The following is an 8,181-nucleotide window of genomic DNA, read 5'->3' on the forward strand; positions in this document are numbered from 1 at the left end:
GTCATCCGAATATTAGCTTGGATCTTGCATGTCCCTCCATGTGTTAAAGGTTAGATCCCCAAGTCTTTTTTAAAAATTTATTTACTTGAAAGGCAAAGTTACAGAGAGAGAAAGGGAGTGACAGAGAGAGAGGGTTCTATCCACTGGTTCACTCCCCAAATGGCTACAATGGCCAGGGCTGTGCAAGGATGAAGCCAGAAACCAGGAACTTCATCCAGGTCCCCCACATGGATGCAGGGGCCCAAGCACTTGGGCCAACCTCCACTGCTTTTCCAGGCACATTAGCAGGGAGCTGGATTTGAAGTGGAGCAACCAGGACTGGAAACAACACTTGTATGGGATGCCAGCATTGCAAGGCAGTGGCTTTATAGGCTATGCTCCCAAGTCTCTAGTTAATATACTGAAAGGGTAAGAACTTGATGCATTTGTAGTGTTTGGAGGTGGGGTCCTTAGTAGGTGGCTGGATTGGTAATTAGGATAGACACCCATGATTAAAACCTGGTGGGGAAATCGGCGCTGTGGCGTAGTGGCTTAACGCCCTGCCCTGAAGCGCTGGTATCCCATATGGCACCAGTTCTAGACCAGGCTGCTCCTCTTCCCATCCAGCTCTCTGCTATGGCCTGGGAAAGCAGTAGAAGATAGTCCAAGTCCTTGAGCCCCTGCACTCGCATGGGAGACATGGAAGAAGCTCCTGGCTCTTGGCTTTGGATCGGCGCAGCTCCAGCTGTTGCGGCCAATTGGGGAGTGAATCATCATATGGAGGACCTCTCTCTCTTCTCTCTGTGTAACTCTGAATTTCAAATAAATAAATAAATCTTTAGAAAACAACAAAAACAACAAAAAAACTGGTGGCTTTATCAGAGATTTCATAGTTACAGACACAGACATGTACACTTTTTTTTGCCTTGTGTAGTGTAACCTTGGCATTCTGTCAGCAAGAATGACATCACCAGAAGCTTGATCTTGTCCAACAAATTTTCCATAACTGTGAACTGAAATAAACCTCTTCCTTTATAAAGTTAGTTGTCTCAGGTGTCCTGTGGCAGTAATGAAAAACTAACATGGCGATTCTATGATATATCACAATGACACACCTACTCCTCTCTGGGCCTATGTTGTAGCAATGCTTTGACACCCTGATGGCAATGAGTTTCTGTGCCTACTGGTTTATTGTTATGAAGATACCAAAATTATATGTAGCAACTCTACATTTAATTTGAGTGGAATTATTACAATGTTCCCTGATGGCAGCATCCCCTACATAGCAACTTTGAACCTATAGATTGTAGACCCTACAGGAACAGGAAACACAAATTATCCACATGAATGACCTGACATGAATGTGAATGGGACCAGTTTACTTCTGCCCTTGATTCCCAAGTTCAAGTACTGGGAACAGAGCACCAGTTAGGAAGCATCCGTTTAAGACATATGCTACCACCTGAAAGATGGAGCTCCTTCTTCACAGGTGTTACCTTTAAGCTAATGCCTGGGCGGCAACTTTAAGAGGCCATGTTCCTCCAAACCAGCAGCTTCTGAATGGAGTGGTGTACGATTGGACCAGTAGGTCTCGTACTCGTATGCCATACACTATTTCCTGTAGAGCAATCCTATTTTCTGATGTCATCTAGGAGTTCATGCTGGTGTATCGGATAATTCATGTGACCTGCAGGAATGATAATGGCTGATCCACTCTGTACAAAAGGAATGGAAATCCATATCCAAGATAAGTCAACCCATGCCAAGACCAAAAAACCACCATTTCCAAGTTAACACCAAATGACTGGCTGATATAAAGCAGGAATAGACTCAAATAGGGAGGCTTGGCCACCCCTTTGGTCTCTACTGGTACAAGGTTAGGCATCCACCAGGAGTAGACAAGCCTTGGTGAGAGGCAACTGTTGCTGTTAAGCCTGTGCACAGGCCCCATTTCTGCCACCATAGTTTGTTCTGTACACAAGGTCATTGCTCAAACACTAGGATGGCCAAGGGTAAAGGCTGGCTCACATCTGGTTGTTGCGTACTTTTGTCACCTTGATTGTCTCTTTCTCAGTAGTCATGGCTCTGAGCTCAACATTCATGTAAAACAAAAAGATTCCTACTTTGTATTCATTTCCATTAGATCATCCACATATCACTTCCTCAACACTCCTGTCACCAAGGTTCCAATCTGTCCCTGTTGACGTCACTAAGCCATTCATTGATTCCCCCAACCACTGTCTTTTAGGATCACAAAACACTTAGCCAATTATTCTGTTGTTATTTGTGTCTACTGACTTCACTTGTAGAGATTCTGATCTTGTGAAAATTTTGATATGTGTGGTTTAACTACCTAAGTTGGGTATATTTCCTCTGGAGATGATTTGATGATTTGATATAAAAAGATCTCTGCTGAACTGCCCAGGATCCATTCATTAACAGAGTCCTGGATCTGGCTATCCCTGCTTTGTGCTTGGCTCAAGCTAGTGTTTCAGTGGCAGCAGGAGGCTTGGATTCTGCCCTCAGGATTAACCCGTTTCTGTCTTTATTCTATAGTCTACATGTACTGTGTGACAGAACTTCAACATCCCCAAGAGTGAATCTTATATACAGTCTAGTAGCTCAGCAGTCAGAGGATTCCTCAGATTGCCCCGGTGAGAATAACAGTAGACGGAATACATTTAAATTTCCAGAGGAGTGTTTTGACTGACACTGAAAGAAGGGATATTTCTTAAGGAACAGATTCCGCAGAAGATGCAGGATGGCAGGCAGTCACTGGTTTCTTTACCATGATGGAAATAGTTCAAGCTGTAAACATTGCATACATTTTCTCAAGACTAGGTAAGGCCTCATAAGGCAGCTGCTATTACAGTTGCTGGTTCTAGAAAAGACGTGGAGACACAGGGACGTGAAAGTAGCTGGCCAAATGCCACAAAGCTAGAAAATGGGGGACCTGTACTTTCAACCCAGGTTTCTATCTTTCCAGGGAGTCCAGGCCAACTACCCCACCTCATGTTCCACTGGCTTACACAGTGCTGGGATCTGAACAAAGAATTGGAAAGGACAGCAAGGGAAGATTAGTTTTATTTATTATTTTTTATTTTTTGGAAAGGCAGAGTGGACAGTGAGAGAGAGAGAGAGAGAGAGAGAAAGGTCTTCCTTTTCTGTTGGTTCATCCTGCAATGGCTGCCACGGCCAGTGCGCCGTGATCGGTATGCTGCGGCCTGCGCACCGCGCTGATCTGCAGCCAGGAGCCAGGTGCTTCTCTTGGTCTCCCATGCAGGTGCAGGGCCCAAGCACTTGGGCCATCCTCCACTGAACTCTCAGGCCACAGCAGAGAGCTGGCCTGGAAACGGAGCAACCGGGACAGAATCCGACGCTCTGACCAGGACTAGAACCCGGTGTGCCAGCGCCGCAGGTGGAAGATTAGCCTATTGAGCCGCAGCGCCAGCCAGGAAGATTAGTTTTAATTGTAGGTGATGTTACTGTGTGCTGTGTATGCAGAGTAATCTGATGTTTGAGTTGCTACAGCTCACTCTGTCCATTGCTCCTATCAACTCCCCAACATCTCACTTTAGGACTGAATTCTTAGGTTGTTTTCAATAACATATAATATTACTTAATATAGTAAAATGTTACATTATTTAAAAATGTCCAGTTTCTATCTCTCCTCTTGCATTCTTAATGTAAACTACTTAACAACCAACACTGACTTCCCTTTTAACCGGCATTTCGAATTGACCCCAAAACACAATTAAAAGCAAGAGGCAAAGAAAACAATTGATTTACCAAGAAATTATTTTAAGTATGAATACTGCAACACTCAGGATAATGACTAAGCTGAAGTGCTATCATATCCAAAGGAATGATTTTGGATACCACACACCCATTCTAAAGAAATGACATTGTAGGGGCCAGCTCTGTGGCTCACTTGGCTAATCCTCCATTTGCAGCGCCGGCATCCCATATGGGTGTCGGGTTCTGGTCCCGGTTGCTCCTCTTCCAGTCCAACTCTCTGCTGTGGCTCGGGAGGGCAGTGGAGGATGGCCCAAGTGCTTGGGACCCTGCACCCACATGGGAGACCAGGAAGAGGCACTGGGCTCCTGGCTTCGGATCGGCACAGCGCGCAGGCTGTAGTGGCCGTTTGGGGGGTGAACCAACGGCAAAGGAAGACCTTTCTCTCTGTCTCTCTCTCTCTCTCTCACTGTCTGTACTGTCTATAACTCTACCTGTCAAAAAAAAAAAAAAAAAAAGACATGTAGAGCTTTCTCGTCTCCTTCCAAAATAACCAAGCAAGCAGTGCCAGTGCTGAGAACTGTTCTAATCTCTCTTATCACTAGGTTGAAGCATCATTTTTAATTGCTTCCCTGTGCACAAAAATGGTTTTGGCAATGTTTTATGATCATTCTATGTGCAAAACTGCTGCTGGTGGATAACAATAAAAGGGGGTCATTTATAATATAAAGATTAGTAAATAAGAAGTAAAATGCATTTTGTATACTTGGCTGGAGGAGGAGTGTTGACGCTCAGGAAATATTCTGCAGTGATTTTATAATGTCTGTGGTCTGAAATGAAATTGCTTATGAAGTGTCTACTAATGCACAGCCTTCCACCTTCAGCCACAAGGGGACATGAGCATTGTTTGCATTTCTGCTGTGGGTTGCCTTTCCTGACACTTTCGATTCCTTGGCTGGTATTTGTATTCTACACTATGAGCTTTCAACATGGTTTTATAGAACCACCAGACAGCTGGGGGCCAGGTGGATTGAACAACTCTTAACAATCGTTAGACCACCATGACCTAACAACAGAAAGAAGGCAACACATCTCCAAAAGTAGTCTGACCTAGGCACGTGGTAAAAACTTGCCAGCCATATGGAAAGGAGAGAGAGCAAGCGAGCAAGAGAGAGAAAATTAGAACTTTCCAGAAATTGGTCATGGACAGTAATACTGCTGTCTTCGTTGACCTTAATGCATTCTTAAAAGTTTAATTGATTTATTTTATTTATTTGAAAGGGAGAGTGTGTGTTCCCTTCCGCTGGTTCACACTCTGAATTTCCACAATTTTTTTTTTTTTGCAAAGACACAGGGCTTTAATGCGAGGAGGCGAGGGCCCTGAGGCCGACAGTGCACCCACCCACCCACCCACTCACTCTCGAGCCCCAGCAGCCGGCCACGAGGGAGCAGCTGAGGCTGCTGGGGCTGGGGGCTCGGGCTTGGGGCTGGGGGCCACCTCCCGGGCTGACCCTCTGAGCCCCCGGACTTGGGCTTCTCAGCAGCCTCCTGAGGACACTCTGTCCTGAGCCGCCCCCTGCGGTTCCCCAGGCTGGGGGGTCTCGGCCGCGGGCTGGGGGCTCCCGGGCACGCCCCGCGACCTCCGCCGCACGATGCCCAGGTCCTGCACGGTGATGGCGACGGGCGTGGGCCTGCGGCTCTGGGCCAGCTTCCTGAGAACACTGCTGGCTTTGCTGCTGCCCCCGCCGGCGGCGGCACCGGGGCCGGGGCTGGAGCCGGGGCCGAAGCCGCCAGCGAGGCGAACCGGGAGCGGCTGATGATCTCGGACCGCTTGAGCTTCTGCCGGTCCTCGGAGGAGTCCGGGGTGTGGAAGCGGAGCAGGGCGGCCGGCCTGCGGTGGGCCTCCGTCTCGGGCACCTGCGGGATGGCCAGGCTGGCCTTGGCCCGCAGCGCCTGGTCCCGCGGCTGCTCCTCCCGCAGGGCTGTTGAGCGCGAAGTCGTCCTTCCAGGCGCTCTGGGCCTCCTGGATGTGGCTGAGGGCCGGCAGGGCCTTCCAGAGCGCGCCGCGGCACCTGCTCGCTGTCCACCGTGTCCCAGCGCTCCTCCTTGCACTACTCACGATCACGTAGCCACAGTTGGCGGGGTCCGTCTGCGTCTCGATGTAGTGGACGCACGACATTTCCTGTAGTAGTTGTAGTTAGTGGTTGTAGTTAGTAGTTGTGTAGTAGTTGCCCACTTTCTTCTTCTCCACGTTGTAACGTACACCATTTCATCCGGAACCTGTAGATGGGGGTCGTGTAGTAGTTGCCCACCCATGCCAGTGTGGCTCTTGCAGCCGTCACACCAGATGTTGTAAAACATCTCGAACCGAATGATGAGGATGCCCTGTGACAGCTTCTGCGCAGCTGGCAGCTAGAACTTCGATCTGGGCCTACCATGTGGGTGGCAGGTCCCCAACTACCTGAGCCTTTAGCTGCTGCTTGCCAGGGTGCACATGGACAAGAAGCGGGGCGCAGGAATGAGGCCAGGATTTGAACGGAGGCACTGCGATGTGGGATTCTAGTGTCTTAAAGAGCCCTTAAGCCCCGCACCACCTGCCTAACCCCTCCCCCAACGTATTTCATATTTGAGTTGTGAAACCATTACAGTGTCCAAAATAATGGGAAAATATTAGCGAAAAATCACAGCGAGGCTCATTTTAAGACTTCCTTTGAAATGGCGAGAATGTGGAAGAATACAAAACGACATAGATCTAGAAAATGAAATGAAGGCAGGTACAGAATTGTGCTCTCATTTTTCCAGGCTGGATTGTAAAACCCACATATATACTTGCAATGGATGTGCACACACACAGATTCATGTGAAACAGAATAAAGTGTGTACTTGCTGGAGAAATACAGGAGCTACATACTTTTATGTTTCAGCAATGAAAGATGTGCTACCAACAACTATAACAACGACATTTGATATTTGCTTATTGTCTTCTAAGCAGAGTATTCTTTCTTTTCTTAATGTACAGAGAACTGGCCATAAAGGTAGTAAGTTTTTTTTTTTTTTTTTTTTTTTTTTTTTGTCATCTTTGTCTTAAAGAAACCATAACAAGCATGACTGAACAAAGAATCAACTTCAAAGTCTTCCTTTTTGGTAGGAAGTGCTTTCGAACAAAAATCATAAACTTTTGTCAATGAAACCTTTGTGAGAAATGATGAGTGCCTTTCTCCCAGCTCTTGTCAAAGTCATTAAAACCAAGGGAGGTTTCTCCTCCTTGCAAAAGAATCTCTGCATTCAGAATCAAGTCCTAGCAGGCCTTCCTTTTGCCCCAAGCATTATCCTGGCACCAGGGCGAGAGGTGATTTTGTAATATATCACAAATAAAGAAACGTGGGCATGGGCTGCCCCCCACTTTTCGTTCCCTCTTTTATCTCATTTATCCATTTTAATCTGTACAATCCTGCCCTTCAACAGATCTCCAGGGGATTTCTAGGGCAAGGTATTGTAACGAGGGCATGACGGTTGGAAAATCAAAATAGGTTTGCCTAAGACAATTGCATGTGTCCAGACCAGTCCACTGTTTGCTCAGCTGTTTTTCACAGGAGTAGAGAAGGAATCTATTTTCTGGAATTAGGAAAAAAGAATCTCCCTCCCCTTTCTCCACTTTTTAAATCCCCAGTTGGAATACTCACAAAACAAATCAGATGGGTCAGGAAAGGACCAGACGGGGAGCAGAAACATTCTATTTTGTGGTAGACGGTGGTGCTATTTTGGTAGCCTCCAAAGTCAGCTCTCCAGGGCTATATTTGAGGGTTAGAAGAAATAGCCCAGACCAGAAAGGTTTGGCTTGGTATCCTCATGCAAAGTATAGGAGGATAAGTGTGAGGAAGTTTAGTTAGGTGGATAACATTTTAACTAAAATCATATCTTGGTGAATATCTGTCAGGAGGGCAAATAATCAGTTTGAATCTGAAGGCTACAAAATTTTAACTTCTGTTCTATTTCTGCTTTTGACAGTTTACCCCCAAGCTGTGCAGTCCCACGGTTCGTTTTTGACTCTGCAGATGGACATGAGGGTTTACACTTCACTGCTGACTTGTCAAAGCAAATCTGCTGATATTTCACAATTATCGATAATTTTTCACCTAAGTTTTTAGCAATATGTTAGGAAAACAGTAAGCATAGAACACAGGTCTTTTTTTTTTGCATTGAGTAATAAATGCAGTTTTTAATGCAGGAAGTGAGAAGGAGGGTAACTCGTGCTGAAGTGGGCACCGGGAATTATGTTTGGAATAACTGAAAAATGAGAAGGCCACTTACAAGGTGCGATTTCAAAATCGGCCACTCTGGTGGGGATGATTTCTTACGCTTTAAGAGTCCATCCTTTTCCCTCTCACACTCACTCAGGCAAATGCCAAGATAAGAATGAGACACCTGTATCACTAGATGACAACACGGAATCATTTATAGTGGAAT

General features: G+C 46.4%; 1 pseudogene; it reads right to left on the reverse strand.

Moving 5' to 3' along the window:
* Window positions 1-5,251: 5,251 nt before the first annotated feature.
* LOC133776929 (probable splicing factor YJU2B) lies at window positions 5,252-6,111 on the reverse strand (annotated as a pseudogene).
* Window positions 6,112-8,181: the final 2,070 nt, after the last annotated feature.

This window comes from Lepus europaeus, chromosome 18 (genome assembly GCF_033115175.1).
Source record: "Lepus europaeus isolate LE1 chromosome 18, mLepTim1.pri, whole genome shotgun sequence".
In the NCBI taxonomy this organism is placed as follows: Eukaryota; Metazoa; Chordata; class Mammalia; order Lagomorpha; family Leporidae; genus Lepus; species Lepus europaeus.